The sequence below is a fragment of the Geotrypetes seraphini genome, chromosome 2 (assembly GCF_902459505.1).
Source record: "Geotrypetes seraphini chromosome 2, aGeoSer1.1, whole genome shotgun sequence".
Classification (NCBI taxonomy): Eukaryota; Metazoa; Chordata; class Amphibia; order Gymnophiona; family Dermophiidae; genus Geotrypetes; species Geotrypetes seraphini.
In genome coordinates, this window is record NC_047085.1 from 334,616,567 (window position 1) to 334,642,397 (window position 25,831).

General features: G+C 44.6%; 1 protein-coding gene across 1 annotated transcript in view; it reads left to right on the forward strand.

Annotated features, from left to right (window-relative positions):
* Window positions 1–25,831, forward strand: part of LOC117353835 (POU domain, class 6, transcription factor 2-like) — a 392,747-nt gene that overhangs the window by 126,431 nt on the left and 240,485 nt on the right. The gene's annotated exons all lie outside the window — the stretch shown is intronic.

Sequence of the window (25,831 nt, forward strand, 5' to 3'; positions counted from 1 at the left end):
GGGAGAGAGGGAAGGGGGGGTTGAAAGATACATGCATATGCCAGACTTTGGGGGTTAGAAATAATGGGTCTAAAAACAGAGGAGTGGGAGAGAGATGGTGCATAATGGGATTTAGGGAGGGAAGGAACAGAAAGGGAGAGAACTTGGAAACAGGGGATGGTGTGGAGGGGGGATAGAGATACTGGATAGGAGGATAGTTGGGAACAGAAAGGGAGAGATGGTGGATCCTGGGGTGGTGGGGAGTTGAGAAAAGGTGAATCTGTGGATGGAGACAAAAAAAAGGAAAGATGCCAGATCTCCGGGAGAGGGAAGGGAAACGGAAGGGGAGAACAGAGATGGCAGACGGATGGTTAGCACGGAGAAAGGAGACCCTGGCAAGCAAGACAACAAGAGCCTGGGACCAACAAGATTTGAATATTGATCAGAGAACAAAAGGTAGAAAAAATAATTTTATTTTCTGTTTTGTGATTACAATATGTTAGATTTGAAAAGTGTACATGAGACAGCTTGAAATGGGAACTTTTCTATTTTTGTGAATGGCAAGGCTGAGTTCAGTTAAAATATATGCTTTATAAGAAAATATAATAATGTGTTTTATAAAGTTTATAAGCATTGCTGGCATACTCGGTGAGGTGTTCCTAGTGTTGGTGGTGGTGGTAGCATGTCAGTGTGTTGAGAGGAAGAGGTAGTCTGGGAAATTCTGCTGAGCAAACTCTGGGCCCATTTCCACCCCCAGTTAGTCCACTCCACTCAACTGGTTCACACACTGAGTGGGTCTTTGGGTGTTATTTCTGGGTAGTTGTTTTAGAATCTCTTCCAGTGGTTTGTCAGTATCTCCTTCTGGTCCAAGGAAGGAAACTTTGTCAACCTTAGCATTGACCTTCAGAATATGTTTGTAACAGCGCTGCTTGTGTGGCATTAGGCTATGTAGTGATCGAAAGAAAAAAACAGACCTTTGCACATTTTTGCACTATATGGTGGGTGTATGAGGAGATTCATTTCCTGCACAGTTAAGTCCATTTTTTCTACTGAATAATAGTATAGGTACAATGAAAGTAAATAGCAAAAATGTTTGAGTAGATAATTAAGGAAATCTTTTTCATATTGCTTGCTTATGGACTGGGAAAAAAGACTGTTCAAGCAAATGTCTCCAGAACTGCTTTAATGGAAAAATGTGATTTTTTTTTTTTTTAAGTACTTTGTGAAATTTATTGTTGTTGTGAAATTTATTGTTATACTTTGTTTAAACTTAAAAAGCGGTGTCATTAACAGTGAATCTAATCGAAAAATCGATTCAACAGGGTGAATCGGATCGAATGAAATATTTTTCTCTGAATCGGGCAGCACTATTGGCTACCATGAGAATGGGCTACTGGGCATGATGGACCATTGGTGTGACCCAGTTAGGCTATTCTTATGTTATGTTCTCATCTGTAGGGGCCTTTGTTTTCACTTCTTATTTTAATGTATTTTTTTCCTGGGAACTTATCAGTGTTTTTTTATAATGGGAACAAAAATGGAAGAGAATTAATGTGTGTGGAATGGGGGGGGGTAACTAATTTCTTCAGCTAAATAATTCAATCCACTTCAAACAGACATAGGAGAACTCACGCACCATTCACACACCCTCCAACCAAAAACGTCAAAAGAAAAAAACTGTTCGACAACCTCCTAGCCATTCGAGCTGCAACACTTGACCCCCAACTCTACAACCTATTGACCTCGACCACAAACTACAAAACCTTAAAAAAAGAAATAAAAACCCTTCTATTAAAAAAACACATAAAACCAAACTAACATAATCAGAACTGTCCCAAGCATCACCTGCAACTACTCCATATGTACTTCTGATGTCATGACAATTCAGACATAATTTATGTTATGTTATGTTTGGAATAATGGTTACATAAATGAGGTTCAATAAAAGAAAATTTTCTGTGGGAGCATTTGTTGGAACTTCTGTTATCCTGATTTCTTCTATCTGTGGGCTTTCTTTAGCTAACCTACTTATCTGGGGCTTTCCACTTCTGCAGCTGCCCTTTTCACGGTCCACTTTGCGCTTGCACTCTCTGGGGAGGGGGGGTTGGGTCTGGGCTTGGTGGGGTAGGTGTGTCTGGTAGTTTTGTCTGGGTGGTGGCTGGGTGTTTCTTGGGTGCTTGTTGTGCGGTTTGGTGTGTCTGGTGAGCGGTCTGGGTGTTGTTGCTTGTGGGGGTTTTTTTCATTATAAAATATGGCTGAGGGTCTAGTCCGGCTTATTATTCTTGTGGGTTCTGGGGTGGGATTTGTTTGCTTGCCCCAAGTTTTGGCCTTTTGTTGTGTATTGCTATGCCTCTCATTGGCAATTTTCTCTTGGGAGAGGCTTGTTCATGCTTGTTGTTGCTGTTACTCTCATTCTGTGTTCTTTTTGATAATGTATAAGTTTCTGTACAGACCATGGTTGCTTGTCTGGACCTTTTGCCATTCTCAATAAAAATACTTTGGAAAAAAAAAAAAAAAGAAAATTTTCACTGCCTGTTTCTATTCTGACCATTTATTCCATTTCATGGTTATTGCAAAAAAAAAAAAAAAAAAAAAAAATTTTACATGAGGGGGGGGGGGGGTGTCAAAAAATGATGGGCCCCGGGTGCCACATACCCTAGGTACGCCACTGGAATAAAGCAATAGTTACTCCCTTGTTAAAGGATCACAAATCTGATCCCTCTACTGTTGCTAACTATACAGTAGACCAATTTCTATCCTTCCATTGTTTACAAAGTTGTGGAAAAAATAGTTGCTTCTCAGCTTTCTGATTTTTAAAATAACATTAATGCACTTCACATCCATCAGATGGGATTCCATTCACATCATTCCACAGAGCATACACTTTTAGGTCTCAAATCATATAAGACTAATTCTTGACAGTGGTCATGATGTAGTTCTTTTCTCTCTTGACATGCCTGCAGCTTTTGATCTAGTAGATCTGGTAGATATGCTTCTTATCCATACATATGCTGTTCATTATTCTAGTACTTTTCTAGTTCTTATCTTCTTCAATCCGGTGTTCTTCAAGGTTCTATTTTGGGTCCTATTTTATTCAATATTTATCTTACTCCTTTGACTCTTCTTTTCAGTCTCTTGGTTTCACATTCTTTATTTATGCAGATGATATTCAGCTTTGTTTTCCACTAGACTCTCATTCATCAGCTCTTTATTCATCTATCTCTGCTAAACTGGATAGTGTTGCTGATTGGCTATCATCTAACAAACTAAAAATGAACTCAGAAAACCACTGTAATGCTTTTTTCCTCAAGCTCTTTATTTTTAAATCCACCTAAATTTCGTGTGAAAGGTGTCTCTCTACCATTTACAATTACTATCAAGATTTTGGGAGCTGTGATTGAAAATACCTTATTTTTTCATGCTCATATCTCGAAGGTAGTCTTGTCTTCTTTTTTTGCTCTCTGTCAAATTTGTTCTATTTGTTTGTTTGTTTTTTTCATTTGAATTCTCTTTGTAATCTTATTCATTTTTTAGCTCTTTCTAAACTTGATTAGTGTCATTCTATTTTTATTGGTCCTCCTAATTATCAGCTAAACTGGTGCAAAATACTACAGTTAGATTGCTCTATCGCCACTCTAAACATGACCGTGTTACCTCGCTCTTAAAAACTGGGCATATTTTTCCTATTTTGTATCACATTCCTTTTAAATATAATATCTTATCCTTTCAGATTCTGTCTAGTGGGCTACCATCATTTCTATTTAGTTACTCGATTCGATATTCATCACATCAACATTTGCTGTCTGTTCCTTCTTTCAGGCAACTATTTCTCAATGTCCACAGAAATTCTTTTTTCACAGTCATGGCTCCTACTCTGGGATTTGCTGCTCCTCTATCTTCACACTGAACAATAATTTCTAACATTTAAAACCCAGTTAAAAGCTCACTACTTCTCTCAGTCATTTTCCTCATAATCTTTAGGTTTTTTTTAGGATATTTTTTTCCCTTTTATATTCCCTTTTGTTTTTTCCTTCCCTTCACGTCCTTTTTTACCTAAGATTTTATTGTAATTTCTTACCTACCATTTATTCCTCGTGTTTCCAATCATATTTGTTTGTTTTAAAGCCTCTCCTCTTTTTTTAAAATCCTTTTATTGTAAACCACTTAGATTTTAATCTTGGTTTTATATTGGCGGTATATCAAATAAATTGAACTTGAACTTGTTTTGTGACTCAGAGCTCCTTTTACAAAGGTGTGCTAGCAGTTTTAGCGCGTGCTATATTGCCGCACGTGCTACACGCTAACGCCTCCGTAGTGCTTGCGTTAGTATTTTTTCTGTAGCGCAGGGTTAGCGCGCACTAATCTTCAACGCACACTAAAATTGCTAACACACCTTCGTAAAAGGAGCCCTCAGTTTGGGACCCCAATCCAAAGTTTGGGAAGCTCTGATCTAGATCAGAAAGATTTTATATGACTTACAAGGGGGGTGCTGAAAAGTTCTCTGTACCATCAAGAAGAGAATGATATGGACATAGTTCAATCAATGACCTGAAACAATGTCAAAGCACAGAATTTTGTTTCTGCAAATAGGCACTTAATGATATAAGATAAGAACACACTTTACAGCTGCAGTGGCAAGATAACGCTCTTAATTTAAGAAATTTTGTTGGTTGGGCTGAGAAATTTTCAGCACCCCTTCAAATACATGTTAGAGGTTTTTCTCAGTTTTCTTGTGTAGTATAAGCTTCTTCTCAAAATGAAACAATTCATTTGTATTCACTCTGCATCATAGAGAACTGGGGCATAAAACAGCATTAGTGGAAATCCCCCTGCGGATCCAAAAACCACACAAGGGTTTGGTGTTCTGAATGGTCTCTGTCACTCCCTAGTAGCTAATGACTGAAACAGGATTTATGCCACGGGGAACTTTTAATTTTCCTGCATTGTACAGATTTCTGTGATGCAATGTGTAGTGACAGCTCCCATTTCACTACAGCTCATTAACAGCTTGTGGGCAAGACAGAATGCACCTGTATTTCTATGCACCTTCTGTATCCAACAGTCACACAGCACACTCTGCTTTTGGTCAAGCCATAGAATATCATTGCACAGGCATAATAAATTTAGCCTACAGTAAATATCTGAGGTTAGGGAGAAGAGTGAGGAATGAAAACATTCTCTGAGTGTTCTGTTCTCCTTGCTTTTCTGGAGGCCAAAACAGTTGCATCTTGTGTAGTCATGCAGGGAAACCTATACTTGCACCATCTGGAACTAGTCTGAAAGGACAAAGTTCAGGAAAAATGCAGCAAAGAATGACATCTAGGATATTTAAGCCAGGGTTAGGGCAAATTCAAAACAATAATTGGAAAAAGAAAAGTTTATTAGGACGCACCGAAGCTCTGTGTTACAAATGTGTATTTTTGTTCAGCTTTGTTTCATTTTGGTGGGTGCTATTTTGTTGAACACACGCTAAATTTCATCTGCTAGCATAAAATAATAAGTTAGCACAGAAGAGGGGGGCGCTAGCGAGCCCGATGGGATAAGTCGTGGTCGGCACTCGCTCCGGTGCTGATCCAGCAAAAACAATCAAAAAGAGCTTCATATTCAAAGCAATTTCGCCGGCGGAGATCGGGCTGAGAAGGGGAACTCGGTGGGGCACCATGGCAACGAGCAAACCGTCGAAACGCAAAAGCGCCGAGCCGGCTTCCCCGTGTAAAACTCCTCTCCCTAAGCCTGAGGACGCGACTTCCGCCGCCATCTTAGAAGAGCTGCGCTCAATACGTGAGCTTTTGGTGGACACGAGGCAGGACATCAACGAATTAAGGTCGGACTTTGCCTCCATGAAAGAGGAATTTGCCTCTACCCAGGCGAAAGTAGGTGAGCTAGAAACAAAATATATGGGAGCAGAAGCATCCATCAAATCATTACAAAAACAAACTGCTAGGATCCCAGCACTTGAAAGGGCACTTGAGGCTGCTGAGAACCGAGCACGACAGAACTGCTTCCGATTGCTGGGGCTACCGGATGGTAGAGAAGCCTGTGATCTTACAGAATTTTTGGCAGTATTATTACCTCAGCTGTTGAAAATGAATGATGACTTTAAAATTGAATTTGATAATGCTATCCGGCTCCCACAACCAAATGTGGTCCACAAAAAATATCCTCGTCCCATATTGGTCTCTCTGCTAAAACACCAACAAGTCCTAAAAATCATGCAACAAGCCAAACTGCATGCACCTCTTACCTTTGAAGGTAACAAAATCCTTATCTTGCCAGACTTAGCTAAGGAAACTGCTAAAAGACGGAAGCTACTATTATCATATCGTCCACAGCTCAAGTCCATGGGGGCTAAATTTGGAATGTTTTATCCTGCACGCCTGCGGGTGACATACAACAATGTGACTAAAGACTATCACTCTCCATCAGCCCTAGCTGACTTCATTGAATCGGTGAATCCTACCCTGATTGACAAAACCTGATGTTTTGTATGCCACACAGACTTGTGATGTATGGTTTTTACACATGTTGCTCAGTATTTCTCAGTGTTTGCGCCAGGAGTGTTGCTGTACCTGTGACTTTTCTCTCACTGTTTGCTGACCCACAGTATGTTAGTTGTCTGTTTGAAGTTTATATTTGTTATTGCAGTGCTCATCATACATACCTTTACAAGATCTGAACTGAAGATATTAGCTAATGAGAGGTTAATTATGTATATTACTATCTACCTAAAGTATATTGTATTTCGTGAGCTGTATCATGTTATGTTGATCTCATGTCTTTAACCCTTTTTTCCTTAAATGTGAAAGGACTTAACAATCCGATCAAAAGACTCAAAATCTTAAAATACACCGAATCTCACCAACCGGACGTGGTTTTTTTCCAGGAGACCCATCTAAATGTGCTGGAAGCCTCCAAGATTGCACCGAAGTGGGCATATCCACCTCTTTTCTCCCCATCTTTGGGTCGTAAAAATGGTGTCCTTACTTTAATACGTAAGAGACCAGACCTCAAAATTGTTTCCTCTGCCCATGATATGGAGGGCAGATGGCTTCAAGTTCAACTGCTGATAAATAATGCTCGTTTTTACCTCTATAACATCTATGCACCCAATCAAGACTGCCCAGACTTTTTCGACAACCTCATATCTGTAGTTGGAGCCTCCTCAGACGGTCCGTGTATCCTAGGTGGTGACTTTAATCTCATTTTAAGTCCAGAGAAAGATAGGAAATCAAGAACGCCTTATAAAAAACCCAAAGCCTGGTATCATCTTCAAGATTTGCTTTTTCAACTGAAACTACTGGACCCTTGGCGCCTACAACATAAAGATGATTCTACCTTCACATTCTTTTCACCACCACACACGTCTTACTCCAGGCTAGACTTTTTTCTCATCAGCTACTCCTTGGTGGAGAAACTGAGCAATTCAGACATACTGACATTATCAGTCTCAGATCACTCTGCTATTACATTGTCTTTACATAATCTCCTTCCACCTAAACCTCGTGGTATGTGGAGATTCAATGCCTCCTTACTGTCTGATCAGATGTTTATAGACCATATTAATCTTCACATCAGAGAGTTCTTCGAGCTCAACCCTGTAGGTGATACCTCTTGGCAAGTCACCTGGGACGCTTTTAAAGCCTATATAAGAGGCCAGATCATCGCTTATGCATCAAAAAAGAAGAAGGAAGATAGACAACACCTGTTAATCTTGGAAAACAGAATTTCCATTTTGGAAAAAGCTCATATTGCAGATATTACCAATCCTGATATATCTGTCCAACTTAGTAAACTCAGATGTGAATACAATTTACATCTTAGCACTAAGGCTTCAGCTGAAGTATTCTTTCAATCTGCAACGTACTATGCTACCAATAATAAAGCAGGACATCAACTAGCCAACTATCTGAAGATACTTACAGAGAAGACCCAGATACCAGCTATATGTACAGATACTGCCATCACCTTGACTGATAGTACGGACATATGCAACTACTTTAAGGATTATTACGAACAACTTTACACCTCGGATATGCCAGATATATCATGTGTCAAAGCATATCTCGATCAAACATTGGGTCCTAAACTAGACGAGCATGATAATGTCTCTATCACGCAACCCATACAGTTATCTCAACTCTCTGAATCCTTACAATCAATGGCCAAACGGAAGGCTCCAGGTCCAGACGGATTAACGGTTGAATTTTATCTGGCGTTCCAAACACTTCTGTTACCACTAATGTTGAAATATTTCCACTTTCTCATTGATACAGGGTACGCTAAAGGCTCCTTTACTGAAGCTGTGATCATCGTCTTACCAAAACCTGATAAAGATCCGATGAAGGTGCAGAATTACAGACCCTTATCACTCATCAATATAGACGCTAAACTATTTGCAAAAATTCTGGCATTGAGACTACAAACGGTACTTCCAAAATTGATCAGTATGGAACAGACTGGTTTCCTGAAAGGAAGACTCTCCAGTGACAACACAAGACTCTTTGCTCATGTACTCTCACTGGCTCCAACATACTTACCTGATGGAATCACAATGTCTCTCGACGCTGAAAAGGCTTTTGACAGAGTGGAGTGGCCTTTTCTAATTCAAACACTACTGTGGTTCGGCTTTTCCAAGGACTTCATCAAAATGATCAAGGTCCTATACTCTAATCCCTCCACTAGACTTCGCATCAACAATGTCTTCTCAGAATCATTTATGCCAACTAGAGGAACAAGACAGGGCTGCCCATTATCGCCTCTGCTATTCAACCTAGCGCTGGAACCTTTACTTCTTACTCTGAGGTCTGATCCATTGATTCAGGGACTCTGCATTGATGATATACATGTTAAAATGACGGCATACGCAGACGACGTTCAACTATATGCCTCTTTATCTTCCTTACCTTCCATTATCAATAATATAGATGCCTACTCGAAGGTATCTGGATACAAACTGAATAGAACCAAGACAGAAGTCATGCCACTAACGGGTAAGCCATGTGGAGATATTATCAAGCAGTTGAATCTAAAATATGCTCCAGATAAACTCAAATACTTAGGAATATATTTTGGTGACTCAATGGAAGAAACCTTGGTTTTGAATACATCTTTGATACTCCAGATCATCAACTCCACTACTTCTAGATGGTCACCATTAAAATTATCATGGTGGGGTCGGTTGGACTCTCTAAAAATGATACTGATTCCGAAAATTACCTACATATTATCAATGATACCTGCTCTTCTTCCGGCGGCATCCTATAAAAAATTCGAATCACTTTTATCCCAATATTTATGGAACAAGAAGACACCACGGATAGCTCTGAAAAAACTAAAATGCCACAAGGAAGGAGGTGGAGTCAACTTCCCTGACCTCTATTATTATCACTTGGCTTTCATTTGTAGACAGGGCTCCCAGTGGTTGTCTACCACCATAGAAGAACATCCCTCAATTTGGCTTATCCTAGAATGCAAACTTTTTGGTGAACAATATCTAAAATACTTACCATTCCTACAACCGGATCATAAGACTAAAGGAAACCCTGTCATTAATGCTACTAGGATTGCAATACAAACAGTGGACGATCAAGCTCCCCTTTCTTGGAGTGAAACAATGGCTTCACCTATTTGGCGAAACCCACATTTGAAGATTCAGGGCCAATACATAGAATGGCAGTCCTGGCGCAGGCTGGGAATATGGTCCATTCAACATTTGAGAGACAATGATGGTTTCACACCCTTCAACCAATTGATCCAGAAATTCGGTTTGTCCTCAAATCATTACTTTCGGTGGTTACAGTTAATGCATTGTCTAAATGCATATCTTAAACACAAAGAACTTTCCAATGATCAGCCTACTATATTACAATGGGTTACCCAACTACAATCTCTCCCAGGCCAAGCTTCGCGTTGGTATAAAATCTTACATAATAAGAAATTTACATCACCAACGGTACTTTATGAGATCTGGGCCAGTGACGTTCAACATCCAGACCTAGTCCCGGAATGGGAGGATATATGGAGGATATCTTTTAAAGCGATGAAATCTTCAGCTATGTCTCAGCTAATTCTTTTTCTATACCATAGAGTGTACTGGACCCCTGTTAAACTGCACAAAATTAATGCATCTATATCTGATAAATGTTGGTCTTGTACTACACACACTGGCACCTATGCTCATATGATATTTCATTGTTCCTTTTTACAACATTTCTGGAACATGATATGGCTCACCATATGTAAGATCCTACACATTTCTGATCCCATATCTTATAAGGTTGTTATATACGGTGCCCCTGCTCTCGTATCTCAGTTAGACAAATATGAATCTAGATTGTTTGCATGTCTGATTCTTATTGTTTTTAAATCTATATTATCCTCCTGGAAAGATTTCTCACTTCTCTCCTATGCCCACTGGTGGAACTCAGTGTGCTTATATGCCAAGTTTGAAAAGGTTGCTGCGGAAAAAACTAACTCTCTATCGACTTTCTTGAAAGTATGGTCTCCTGTTATAGATTATTGCTCGATATAGAGTCATAAATTAGCTTGACTAAGCCTTCACAGCCTTTCACATTGTGTATACTTACCTTTTTGACCTCTCACCGACGATAGTAACTGGTTGAACTTGTTCATAATTTTGATATTCACTGCTAGTTAAATTCAGATGGTCTCAATTGTAATTTTTGCTATTGATGATTACATTTGTTCATGTTATGGTTTTATTTCTGTTTTTCTTTTGAAACTTACAATAAAAAGATGGAACTTAAAAAAAAAAAGTTAGCACAGAACAACGGATTATTTTATTTTTAAACAAAATAGGGCACACCAAAATCGAACAAAACTAAATGAACTGATAATTAAAAAAAAAAAATCCCAGATGAAATGAAACAAAAAATTCTGCAACTTGTATTATATGTGTTCATATATATTTTATGAATTTATTAAGATTTTTATATACAATTTTCAATTAATTCAACTGGGAAGATATTACTTCTGTATTGAACAGAACAGTGGGTCTAGTGATGCAACAAAAAAGTTTGCAATTAAAAACCAGGAGTACAGGGAAGATAATGTATAGATCCTCGATATGTGAAATTGGGCATCTAAATTGTTACATTAAATATGGCATGCATGTGCCTCTGTCCCTAAATGTAAACACAGAACATAATACTGCACTTGCAACATTTAGAAGATAAATGTGCAAATGCTGGTGTTTGCACATATAGGGCCCAATATATAGCTGGCGACAGTATTTTGTATGATATTAAGCACATAACAAGCTATGGGTTGCCACATAAAGATAGGACTGACAATCCTATTCAGTAGCATAGCCAAATCATAGGTTTGGGTGGGGGGTTCTGAGGTCAAAGTGGAAGGGGTGCACAAAATGTTGTCCTTCCTTCCCCTTGCTCTCTACTCCTTACTGATGCTCCAACCCCACATACCTGAGTTGGTGGCCACCCAGACATGGCAACAGAACAGTGTGGCACCTCACAAAAAGGGTGCCACATAAACATCTCACCAGAACTCCCTTATAGGATATGGTTAGCTCTCCAAGCACCTCCAAAATACATTATACCCACCTGTCTACAACCTCAATAGCCCTTATGGCTGCAGGTGGCACCTACCATATTTCTCCGCATATAGGCTGCCGTTCTGCATATGCCGCACCCATGTATAGGAAGATAAGCCACCCCATGGTATTTGCCGGGGCTTATCTTCCGGTACCTCCCCTGCCTTTTGACATCATTCCCCCCCCACCCTCCATCCCCGATACCTTTATTGAAGCCCCTGGACGGTAGACGGCGAATCTCCAGCGGTGCAGGGCAGCCGCAATCTCTTCGGCATCCAGCCTGCCCCTGCACTACCCGCTGAATGGCTGACGTCAGCTCTCATGGGACTTCGAGAACTGATGTCAGTCACTCAGCAAATGGTGCAGGGATAGGCCGGAATGCCAAAGAGTTCGTGGCTGCCCTGCACTGCTGGAGATTCACCGTCCGCCATCCAGGGGGCTTTGATAAAGGTACCAGGGGTGGGGGAATGATGTAAAGTCCGTACATAGGCTGCCCTATATAACTAGGCCGTGCCCCATACATGGGCTTGTAAAACCCATGTATAGGCCGCGGCCTATATATGAGGCAATATAGTATATGGCAGTACAGTAGGGGTTTTTTTTTTTTGTGAGCTCACATTTTCCACCATGAATGTAGTGGTTTAGAGCAGTGGTTCCCAACCTGTCCTGGAGGACCCCCAGGCCAGTCGGGTTTTCAGGATAGCCTTAATGAATGAGAGAGATCTGCATATAATGGAGGTGCCAGGAATGCAAATCTGCCCATGCATATTCATTAGGGCTATTCTGAAAACCCGACTGGCCTGGGGGTTGAGAACCACTGGCAGGCCTAGTGGCAGGCAGGCAGGCCCCACACATCCCCAGTACCTTAAATCATCTCCCATACCCCCTCATGCCCCCAGTACCTTAAATCATCCCCTATACAACCACATGACTCCCAGTACCTTAAATCACAGTTCTTCAACCGCCGGTCCGTGGACCGGTATCGGTCCGCAGAAAATTTCTGCCGGTCCACGCAGGGCCGGCGAGATCAATTTGGCAGTTAAATTTCCTGCCGACTGCGGTTCCTGCTCACTAATGTTCCTCCCAGCCTCAGGCGATTAAGACAGGCTGCCGATGTCGGGTCCTTCCCTCTCTGAGTCTCGCCTGTTCGGAAACAGGAAATTGAAACAAAATAGACGGGACTCAGAGAGTGAAGGTCCCGACGTCGGCAGCCTGTCTTGATCGCTGCCCCTGCCGAGTTGCTGAAGAGGGCCGCGGAGAGAGCTGCAGCTTCAGGTGCAGGTGGAGGGAGATGGTCAGCGTGTGAAAGCAAGATCCTGGGGAGCCTTCACAGTGACTTCCTCCCCTCCCACCAGCTCTCCTACTTGCCAGGGCAGTGATTTACCGGCAACTTCCTGCAGGCAAGTACTGAGAGCTGCTGGAAGGGGAGACAGCCACTGTAGGAGGCAGGGAAGCTGCTGGATAAAGGGAGAGCTGTTACTGGACTTGGAGAGAGTTAGAAGGAGAGATGCTGCTGGGAGGGGAGGAGGGAAAGGGATGGGAAGAGAGTTAATGTTGGATAGAGGGAGGAGGGAAGGGAGAAGAAGGAGAGATGCTGCTGGGAGGGGAGGAGGGAAAGGGATGGGAAGAGAGTTAATGTTGGATAGAGGGAGGAGGGAAGGGAGAAGGAAAAAAGGAAGGAGGGAAGGGAGAAAGAAAAAAGGAAGGAAACAGCTGGCAGGGAGATTACAGGAGGGGAAGGGGGTCAGGGTGGAATGGAGAGATCAGATGAGGGAAAGGGGAGAGAAAGGAATGAGAAAGTAGAGAGACATTGATGTTGGATAGGGAGTCAGCAGAGAAATGAGAGAGGGATAAAGATGCTAGATCTGGTGTAGGAGAGATAAAAAGGAAGAAGGCAGTGAAGCTGGAATGAATGATGTCAAAAAGGAGAGGAGGAACAGGCTGGATGGACAGGGAAGAGGGGCATAGAAAGAAGTCAGATACATATGGAAGGGGGAGAGGGCAGACATTGGATGTAACGGGCAGATGCTGGAAGGAAAAGAGTGAAAAGAAGATGAAAGCAGAAACCAGAGACAACAAAAGGTAGGAAAAAAATAATTTTATTTCTATTTTGTCATTAGAATATATCAGAATTGAAATATATATCCTGCTAGAGACATAAGTGGGGACTGCAGTATTCTGTTAGCATGATATTTCTATGTAGCATTCTATAATAACTTGGCTTGTTCAATTTTCTTGATAGTAGAGGGGATATATGTGAAGGGGAGGGGAGACAGGGGTTTTGTTGGTCCGTGCTCTGTATATTTGTATTTATAAAATCACAATTGTTCAGAATATTGTTTCTTTTTATACTTTAATAAAATACGTTCAATATAAAATCATAATAGCGGCTTGAGCAGATGGGATCAGATGGTTTACGGGGACCGAGCTCGCGGAGATGGGGCGTAAACGGGGTTTTTAAATTTTAGTCCTAGTAGTTTGCTGGTCCACAAAATAATTATTTTATTTCTGCCGGTCCACGGGTGTAATAAGGTTGAAGAACACTGCCTTAAATCATCCCTCATATCCCTTAAATCATCCCCCATACCCCACGTGCTCTCAGTACCATAAATCATCCCCCACGTATCCCCCAGTACCTTTTTTTAATCATTCCCCTGTACCTTTAATCATCCCCCCTCGGTACCTTTTTTAATTCCTCCCATCTTTCCCAGTCAGCGGCGCACAGGCCAGAAGCGCTGCATTTTTTTTTTTTTTTTTAAACCCATCACTGCTACAACTTTATTTCCACCCGCCCACCCACTCGCCATTCTACCTGGTGGTCTAGCAAATTTCCTGGCCAGAAGCGCAGAGATCAAGAGCCAGTCCTCCGTGCTCCTGCCTGGGCCTGCGCCGATCTCCAAATGGCTGCAGTCAGTTCTCGGATAACATGCTATCTTCATTTGCTGTAAAAGTCAACAACACTACGTCTTTAAAGGTGGATATCACTGGGTCCATAGATCCCGGTGGCAACCATTTTGGTTCTCTGTAAATACAAAACAAATAAAAAGCAAGAAAAGAGCATAACACAGGCATAATGACTGCTAAACACAGGTAGTGGTGTAGCAGTGACATGACTGAGATGGCTTGGTTGGCACGACTTAACCCCTCTTCTATCAAACTGCGCTAGCAGTTTGTAGCGAAGTGGAACGCGCTGAATGGTCTGCACTCTATGAGCTCCGGGAGCAGCGCGGACCATTCAGCTAAAAACTGCTAACGCAGTTTAATAGAAGAGGCCCTTAATTAAAGAACTTGACAGAAATGTAAGAACCAAAGGGGAAAAGGAAGAAAAAAAAAAACAAGAAAAGAAAAAAGCATATGTGAATATGTTTGAAAAGTGCTGAAACTAAAAGGAGAGAATTAAAAACTGAATTGAGTCCTTTTGGAGAAACAGTATCATGCATATAGATGTAATGTTGCTCCTCTCTTAGGTAAAATTTGATTGTATCATATTGGGACAAACGTTGGGGGAGAGATTTGCAGTTGTTGCATTTTATAATTGTATTTTAAATTTTTATAATCTTTTTTCTATTTTTTATTTTAATTAGAATTTACTTTGTAATTTATTATTTTCTTTGTATTTTACTTTCCTATTGATTATGGAGTTCTTTTCTTTTTTGTTTAGTACTATATAAACCACTATGTTGATGTATCGAATAGTAGTCTATAAATACAGATGATCCAAAGTCCTTATATTAATATGATTTAGAATTATCTATTTTTTGTAATCTAACTGGGGTCCAAAAAATCCTATGTAATAAAAATAACCAAGTTTGTCTCATAGATGCTGACGCTGTACATTTCAACCTCCAGTATACATAATTGGAAGAACCATGACAGAATTAATTACACTTTTTGGTGGGTAAATGTGTGTACCATATATAAGTACAAAAGGATGATGGCGGAACGTTTAGGGACTAGTAAGTCTTTTAATGATGCATGGAGTCCATTGACTACTTTTGTTGCATTACAATAAGGGTCATGTTTCTTCCCTTTTCATTAGATTTTCTTTACAGATCCAGGGAGGGTGGGGGAAGGGAAATGTACATTGAGGAGTTAAATTATTAATTTAATTATAATATTGAAATCACATCATATGTATTATTGTATTAATAATTAAGATGAGGATGGGCGTAAATGATTAATGTAATAATTGTATACTTATTAGTGTATTTTATGCAGTATTTATGATTTACCAATTGCATTGCACTATCAAAGTTTGAAAATCAATAAAGATTTTTAAAAAAGCAGTCTATAAATACTAATAAACAACAACAACATAAACATATCACCTCCTCTCCTTGATGCAGGAACCATTTTAAAAATCAAAATTCTTAAATCAGCAGACAAATGATTTGATGCATACCAGTGTTCAACTAAAGATGCTGTCTTAACTTGTCCCGCAATGCTGCTCCTATGTTCTGTGATTCTAATCCTGATACATCTCTTCATTTTACCAATATATAAAAGGCCGCAAGGGCATTGTATAATATAGATGACATTTGAAGTACTGCAATTTGAATTATGCTTTAGCACATAAACCTTCTTAGTAACTGGATGTGTGAATGAAGTACATGCCATACTATGTTTACAAATAGAACAAGATCCACCTGGTGAGGTGAATAGCGGGTAGGAGAAGGTAATATTGAAGGTACCAACTTTTCTCTTAGATATTTATTACGTGCATATGTTATGGTAGGTATAATATCGTGGAAACAATCATATGCGGATAGAATATGCCAGTGTTTCATAATGATTTTGTGGTTCTTATGAGCTTGGTGGAAAAATCTCAATTTACAAGCTAACCCCATATTTTACTAAGGTGCGATAAGCATTTTAGCGCATGTTTAGCATGCGCTAAATCTACACGCATGCTAACCGCTAACACGCCCATAGACTAACATGCACGCATTAGCATTTAGCGCGTGGTTAGCACACGCTAATATTTAGCGTGCTCTAAAAAGCATAGCGCACCTTAGTAAAAGGAGCCCTAAGTCTGGTTTTGGTCTATGAAGACATGTCTCCAGCAAAGCAATGCTATCTGCCAACCTAGCTCTATTCAGACCATCTGTGATACGCTTAACAGGATAACCTCTATTGATAAACCTAGATGATACATCACACGCATTTGTTTCAAAATCACTCATATTAGTGCATAGTCTCCGCAATCTCAAGAACTGGCTAAATGGTAGATTTTTCTTAAGGCTTTTATTATGGAAACGAGTATAATGTAAATATGAGTTCCTGTCTGTTTCTATAACAGCGGAAGCTGGAATGGCCCGCTTTCTTAATGTTAACATCATCCTGCCCATCAAACCCTTGAACAACTCCCCAAAGAAGACCCGTAAACTTGCGTGGTGAAACCTGGCCGCAGCCCTGTTTATTGCAAATTAACATACTTAAATAACATTTAAATATTATAAATAACATTACAACAACTTTAAATAACCGTTTATATATTCAAACCTTCACAATGGTATCACCATTGCGACCCAGATCCCGAGCTACTGATACACAGATGTAAATGGCCCCCGACCCTGCCATCTAAGCAAGGGTCCGAGGGGTGGCATGTCCCCACATGCCCCATTGTCCAAGGTCATCCGACCAACCAGGCACGGCTCCCAACCGGCCCACCGCTCATCCCCATGATGAGACCAGCCGCCAGTAGCTCGGGATACCGCCACAAGCCTGTAACCCGTTACAGGCTCCCCCCAATAAACAGAGCTGCCACTAAGAGTCCAACACACGCTCGCCGCAGGTAGCAAAGTCATCCAGTAAGAGATCCCACCCAATATCTGAAAGATGCACCTGATCCCGGAAAAACAAACCCAAACAACAAACATCAACCCAGGAATGTCTAATCTGAACCCCGCCCCGAGCTTCCACCCACCGACCAATCTGCCTATTCACCTTAATGAGTCCCCGAGTCCATCGTCGCGACACCAACCGCTTCGGCCGCGGAATAATGTCCGACCAGACGAGCCGTGCACCCGGAAACCAACCCTGTATCACCCCCAGATCTCCTATTACCATGTCAATCAAATGCTTCCCACTAAGCACATCCACATCATTGCCCCCGAGGTGGAAAAGCAATAGATCGGGACGCCGAGCTCGATGCCGCAGATCCTCCATTAGGGGGAGCAGCTGGTGCCAACGCATACCCCGCTGACCCCACCAGGAGACGTAGACTCCGCGATGATGTAGACCCAAGTGCTGACCACCTGGTCGAATCACTGCGCGCTCCCCGGCCCAATGTACAAAGGAGTGCCCAACGATCCAAACTGACAGGACACGTCGCGCAGCACCTGAAAAGCAAAACTCAGCAGTCAGGCCCACATCCCCAGAACACAAAAGGTTAGTAACAAAAGGCCAAGCAGTGCACCCGCCCACATGTCCCCGAACAGCAGACATCTAAGCCCAGAACTCTACCGCCCGCCAAACCGCCCATCCCAGGAGCACCCATTAACCTAATCCATCTGACTGAGCATTCCCATGCGGGGCAGCAATCGGGCGAATGTAGCCACGATAAGCACCTGAAGACCATCTGCCCAGCCTTTGAATGGCCCCTTCAGGAACACCAGCCTCAAAAGCACTAGTGGCAGCTCCAATGCGAAAAGAGTGCGTGCCGAAGCGCGCCGGCTCTTCACCACACCGTCCCAGAGCCCGACGCAAGACAGTCAGAAATTGATAACGAGTGAGATGGACACCGTTCGCGTGCAGTAACAGGGCCACGTCAGAGCTAGGTCGAATCGCCATATAGGCTTCCAGGGACTGGACCGGGCATGAAGCACAGCCCCCCACTTGGCGCAAGACCAACGTGCGCCCCCTGCCCAGCTGATCCGACTTAGACCGTGCAATGAACAAACGCACCGCATCCCCTGACACGCGTACCTGACTAAACAAGAGACCTCGCAAACCCAGGGTGTCAGCCGGGTGGACCAGCAACTCACCCACCCGCAGCGCCCCGAAGAAAGCCAATGAAAATGCCACCCTAAACAAACAAGTCTCAAAACTAGAACTTGCTACCACAGGCAATGCCGCTATGAGACGAGACAATAAGGCATGTGTGATGGGCAGCCGAGCATCCGGCAGCCGCGGAGCCACCCGATCCCAGGCCGCCAACATCCTGCGAGGCAAAAACCCGGACGTTGGGCAGGACCACCCGAAAGCCCTACAAAAGTAAGCAAAGCCCGCCAGGTGACCCGCAGCCGCACTCCGGGAATAACCCTCCTGTTGAGATCCCGCTAAGAAGTCCGCTAACAAGACCTCCGAGACCGGACCGGGGACCCAACCCCGTGTATGCAGAAATCTACAAACAGTCACGAAACCCCGATTGTATCGAATCCACGTGGCTGGCGCTACCGATCGCTGCAACAAGCTCCAGATCCGTTCACCAACAAGCCCCATAAATGTTCCGGCATCGGCGACCCTTCCTCCTTCGCTGAAGGCGCCAACTGGCGAAACTGCAAAAATTGAAAGCGAGAAAGGGTATCAGCAAGCCTATTCAGAACCCCAGGGACATGGCGAGCCCTGATGTACAAATTAAGGCGCAAACAGCGCAAGACCAGCTCCCGCATTACCCGATTAACCTGTAAACATTTAGCAGCCTGCCTATTCACTACTTCGACCACCCCCATGTTGTCACACCAGAAAACCACTCGCCGGTTCCGCAACTTTTCTGGCCACAACTCACACGCGACTAACAAGGGGAAAAGCTCCAGCAGGGTCACATTACGAGTAAAACCTGCCACCCGCCAACTCTCAGGCCACGCCGCCGCGCACCAGTCCCCCTGACAATAGAGTCCGAAGCCTACTCCCCCCGCCGCATCCGATTGTAGCTCCAGATCCACGCTGGAGGTATCTGGGAACTGAATGGGAAGCGATCCGTTGAAATGCGCTAAAAAGAGAGACCACATATGCAGATCTGCCCGAATCCCAGCCGATATTCGAACAAAGTGTCTGCGATCCCGAACACCGGACATCGCCGCCGCTAAACGACGTGAAAAAGCCCGTCCCATAGGCAGAACCCGGCAAGCAAAGTTAAGAGATCCCAACAGAGACTGCACAACTCGCAAAGTGGATTTATGGGTACCCCGCACCATAGAAATCAAGGTTAACAACTGTCGCACCTTACCCTGAGGCAGCCGAGTCACCATTGCAACCGTATCAATCTCGATCCCCAAGAAGGTGAGGCAAGAAGTGGGCCCTTCCGATTTATCGGCGGACAAAGGAACTCCGAATTCGGCAGCCATCGCCTCGAAGGTAGATTTCAGCAGACCACAATCGCCCGCGCCCGCCCCCCCAACGAACAGAAAATCATCTAGATAATGAACAACCGAGTCCCTCCCCGCTCGGCGAACAGTAACCCAGTGTAGAAAGGAGCTGAACAACTCAAAAAACGCGCAGGAGATGGAACAACCCATCGGCAGACAGCGGTCAAAATAAAAGGCACCCTCAAACCGAAAGCCCAGCAACGGATAGGAGGACGGATGCACCGGCAACAACCGAAAGGCCGACTCAATGTCCACCTTCGCCAGTAAAGCACCGCAGCCCGCGATTCTCACCAGACGCAAAGCACTGTCGAATGATGCGTAGCGAACCGAACAGAGATCACGAGGAATACCGTCATTCACCGAACGACCCACGGGCCTGGACAAGTTATGAATCAGGCGGAATTTCCCAGGTTCCTTCTTAGGAATAATTGCCAAAGGGGACAACACCATCACCGGGAACGGGCGATCCGGAAAGGGGCCAGCAATCCGCGCCAAAGCAAGTTCCTCACGCAACTTACGCCGCACCTCACCCCGCAATAGCGAAACCGAAGAAGCATTGGAAGCCTGCACGGTAAACAAGGGAAGCAAACAGGGAATGACAAAACCGTCGCTAAATCCCCCCGCCAATATTGCAGCCGCCTGCCTATCTCCATAAAGGTCCAACCAAGGTCTCATGGCACCCACCCGGACCGGAGTGGGCAACCCCCGCACCCCGACCTCACTTGGTTGGAGCAAGGGGGGCCCCAGCCCCTTTTTTGGGGCACTTGAGAGCCGAGTGTCCCTGGCCACACAAGGAGCAGGCATGACGAAAGCGACAGTCTGTAAAGGAACAGGAGGATTTATTGAATTGCCAGCAGAGACCTGGACCCCCCCCCGGCTCCCGGGCCCCCTGTGGGACGAAAGGAACGACCCCCCCCCCGGCTACCGGAAACCCAGACTTACCCACGACACTCAGGCCGGACCCCCCAGGTTTAGCCATATGGGTGAGCCATAAATTAATGTCCTGAGTACCCCAAGACATGTGCCTGTTCTCTTCCATCTTGTCTCGGAAAGCTTCATCATAGTTGAGCCAGGCCCAACCCCCGAACCTCTGGTAACCATCGAGAATGGAATCAGCATAAGCCAACAACAGGCCGTAGTCCTGAGGACGCTCGCGTCCCCAAACACTGGCTAAACGCAAAAATGCCCGCGACCAGTTCACTATATTGCGGGACACCATACCCACTCTAGGCTTCCCCCCCTCCTTCTTACTCTTCCTCTTCCGACCTCGCACACGGCCCTCCAAAAGCCGAAAAACGTCCACGCACGAACGCTTCCTAATCTTACGACGAAGTGACCGTGGAACCTTCTCCCAAAGCTCCGACAGCGCCACCAGAGCCGGGGCCCCCCGATCGGCCCCCTCCTGTACTGAACTCTCACCCGTCCCCCGCCGAGGTGACTCTGAGGACGACGAAGAGGAAGAAGAGGTTAAAGTAGACGAAGAGGAAGAAGAAGAATCCCTATCCCGTCGACCTTTCCTACCTTTACCCTTACCCTTCCTCCGCCTACCCTTACCCAGAGCCCCAGCCGCTAAGGCCATGTTACCCGTGGTCAGGTCTCCAGCCAGTCTGCCTCCATCACCCCCTGCCCCTCCAGGAGTGGCGCCCTCCGCAGCTACCACCATAGCAGGACTTCGATGGGTAGCCCGATCGTGCTCCTCGATTCCAGGCCTCCGTGCAGCATCCAATCCCTCGGCGGTCACACCAGACGTCGAAGTCCCGGCGACGCACTCACGGTCAGCAGCAGAAGCCTGAGGGAAAAAATCAAGACTGGGGCCAGCAACCTGCACAGTAGAAGATGAAGTTAGCTCAGAGGGCCAGACCCCCGCCCTCTGGTCCCCCAACCCCTCATGCCCTCGAGAGGTACCCCCAAAGGGGATGCCCGAGCTCCAAGGCGGCGGCGGGACAACACCGAAGTATGGAGGGGGAACCGGGGCCCAGGGATTAGGACCCCAAGGAGACCCCCAAGGACCCGACGGCCAGGACGACCACCAGCTGGCCACGCTGCTAGGCAGCCCGTGGCCCATTCCCGAGGTAGAGGGCAAGACAGGGATCTCCGCCAGACCACCCCCATGGACTCCACCCCCCGCCACGGAAGAAGCCGCCCCTTCCTGCCGGCTAGACCCCGACCCTTCACTAGAACCCACCACCCCAGCTCGAACAGCCACAGGCACAGCAGCAGGAGGAATCTCTGCATTTAACACACCCACAGCCCCAGCAGCAAAAGGAGAGAAAGGCTCTTCCATCCTATCCCCTGCCCGTGCAGCACCACGGCTCTTCCCACGACCACCCTGCGATTTTTTACTGCCCCTGCGGGCCGACCCCGTGCTGCCTCGAGCAGCCAACACCTCCCCTCCTACCTCTAGCGCTATCGCGGTTCGGGCAGCCGAACGCGAGCGCCTAGGAGGTAAAGATCTACTCCTCCCAGCAGAGGCACTCACCGGGTCCCGGTCCTCTTCGTCGAAGGAATCACCGGCGATCAGGGACAGCTCCGCGGGATCCGCCGACATCGAGGAGGGTAATCGCGCCATAGCCCGCCCGACTCGCGCCGCCGACAACTGCGCACACCACAGGGAACCCGAGAGGGGCCGAGAGTCTCCCACGTGGCAGGCCTCAGGACTCGAAATCCGCCGACCCCGCAAAGTTGTCTCGGAGGACCGGAAACCGCTAAGGTCTTCCGAGACCCTCCTTACATATACCCTCCACCCCCCCGCCCACCCCACGGCCGTGACACTGACCTATCAGAGGCCAGTCCCTCGGCGGGAAGGCCTCCACCCCGATTTTACATTTTTTTACCTAACCCCTCCCTCTTCCCCAAAGCCTACTCGGCGGACGGCCCCGCGGGCCTCCCAGCTCCGCGTTAGAGCCGTCCGTCGAGACTAGCTCTTGGACTTTTTATTCTGTAAAAAGTAGTAATAAAGGAACAATCATGTTTCTTAATCTTTAAATTGAGAAAAGGAATCTCGTAGGCATGAAATTGGATTTGAAATTTGAGATTTGGGTCAAGTTCATTGAGCCAGTCGTAGAATTGCAAGAGTCTGTCTTCAAACATGGTTTTCCCATGCCAAATTTGGTTCCACTCTTAAGTTTCTGGAGTTATTTTGCTTCAAGAATAGATGGACCATCGATTAGATGTTCTCAATCCCTTAGTCACATGCTATTGGGTTGGAGAGAATAACAAATAAAGAAAAATGCGTAGAATGGCTCATGGAATTCTTTCCATCCCCTTTGTATGTGTGAGTGTGTTGTCTCTGGGTGTGCCTTTGTCCTGGAAGAACAGTTTGAATAGACTGGTGGTTTGTAAAGAAGAATAAAATGAAACAAGTGCGATAATACATCAAATCATTAGATGTCACTGACAAAACATTTAAAAGAATGGATGTTATAGTCTTACCACAGGGTGCCACTGTCTCACAGCAACATTTATTGATAGTTTGCAGTACATGAGAAAGCTATATGATTAAGCCGTTTCACAGTAGAATTACAACATAGGAAATGAAATAAATAAATCTGAATCCCCAGCCCCTAATCTATTGAATGTGGACATCGATTGTGCCGGATGGGCGCCAGATCAGCGATTGCATACTCCATGCCAGGTACAGGAGCTTCGGACTTTGCCTCCATCATGTCCTCATGGGCTGGGGAGCTGGCATGAGTCTGTACCTTCTGAAGAAAGTCGCGCCCAGTGGCTGTTCTGGAGTCTGGCGCAGTACGCTTGTATTCCGAGTCTGGGGACTCGACGCGATACATGTACTTCAACAGAGCCCTACCATGTTTGTGGAGTGGGCCTTTTCACCGGATTTTATTTGGCTCCTTTGAACAGCGTATCCTCAGACCCTACTTGTTTGATGCAGCTGGTGGGCATGTCGGGGCTATTTCGGTCTATGGCATATGTGGCAAAGCTTCCTTTTCTGGAGCTCTCTTGTATGGCCTTTGCAAATCTTGATTGCAGTAGTTGCCATGCAGATTTTATGTTTCTTCTGTCTCCTGCCACTGTATTTAATTTGGATCCGGCTGATGCCTTTGCTGAGACTGGTCTCCTCAGCCACCTTGAGCGCCTGGACTTGGAGGTGCTGATCTTTCTTCACATTTTCAATGGGCTTCTGTCTGCCTCTTTACGGCTGATGTTCTGAAAGAACTCCATGAGGGGGCACTTCATCTTTCCTTGCCCTTCGTTGAATATTAACATTGTTTTACAGGACCTTGGTGAGGCCCCCTTTGAAAGACGGTTTTTCTGGTCACCATTGTCTCAGCACAGTGTATTTGGGAGTTTCTGCTCTTTTGTTCAGGAAACCCTTTTTCCATTTGTCGGATACAGGCGTTTTCTTCCGTACTGTACCTTCCTTCTTGCCGCAGTTGATCTCGGCTTTCCAAGTAAATCAGGAGGTTAAGTTGCCAGCATTTCATCTGACAGGTTCGGAGTGCACAGATCAGGTCTTCCGTAATTTGGATGTCTGGAGGCTCTTGCTCCTTTATTTGGAAAGGACAATTGAGTTCAGGCTGTCTGATCACTTTTTTGTTCTCACTGCTGTCCCTCACTGTGATAGGCCAGCTTCCAAGTCCTTGATCATTTGATGAAATAGAATGGCCATTTCCGTGACTTCCATCGCCTGTGGCAAGCAGCCACCAATCTTTTTTTCAGCATTCAATAAGAAGTATGGCTGCGTCACGGGGTAGCATCTTGCGCGATTCATCTTGATAAAATTTGCAGGGTGGTTTCTTGGTCCTCTCTTCTTATTTGTGCCCAGTTTTATCGAGCTGTGGCAGTGCATCCTGATGCCATTTTCGGGACCTCAGGTGTGAGGACAGGCTCTTCCGCACCTCCCTAGCTACCTTGGCTTTTGTACGACATCTAGCGTATGGAATCAGGAAGAGATGTAACACAATGGAAAATTAGGTTTATACCTTCGAAAATTTTCTTTCTGTTAGTCTCTGGAAGATACCATATGACCCGCCCTATCTGTCTTCACTTGGTTGTTGGAGTAACCTGCTCCTTTCTGCCTCGGTCACTCTCATTAGAGGTGGAGCTAGGGCGGGACTGGAGCAGAGATGGGCGGTCCTGGGGGTGGGTCTAGGGCAGTGGTCTCAAACTCAAACCCTTTGCAGGGCCACATTTTGGATTTGGCGGTACTTGGAGGGCCGCAGAAAAAAATAGTTAATGTCTTATTAAAGAAATGACAATTTTGCATGAGGTAAAACTCTTTATAGTTTATAAATCTTTCCTTTTGGCTAAGTCTTAATAATAATATTGTAATTTATAGCTAAAGAGATATGATCAAGAAACTGTTTTATTTTACTTTTGTGATTATGATAAACATACCGAGGGCCTCAAAATAGTACCTGGCGGGCCGCATGTGGCCCCCGGGCCACGAGTTTGAGACCACTGGTCTAGGGTATCTGGATCTTAAAAACGTAAAATCTGGCAACCCTACCCATATGAATATTACAAGTTGAGTTGCACTCTTTATAAATAAATGGATTTGTGTTCTTCAAAATCCCTGTTTTGAGTAACATTAAAGTCCAGTGTTGCAGCGTGCTATTCACAGCAATGACAATAGATTGTTATTCTTCTTTTTAACAGCACATATTCATTGTTGCACAAAACACATAATTGTGAATTAACAAATGCTGCAGTGTTACTGATTCTTAGATCTAAACTGTACAGGTACTAGGTTAAACTGTGGACTCTAAATCAGATAAAATTATGGTTCTGGAAGAAGAAAAAAAAATAAAAGCCCCATTTATTTAAACAAGAGCACTTGGGATTTCATTTGGTTTTATTAGAAAAGGAATTTCGACTTTCCTTCACCACCACCTGCTGTCAGGCTGAGCAGCAAACACTGTTACAGTGCCTTGCAGATGCAGGCAAATTTTGCTGCTGAACCACTTTCACAGTCCAGAAAGCGTGACATTCCTTGTTACCAGTGGGAGGA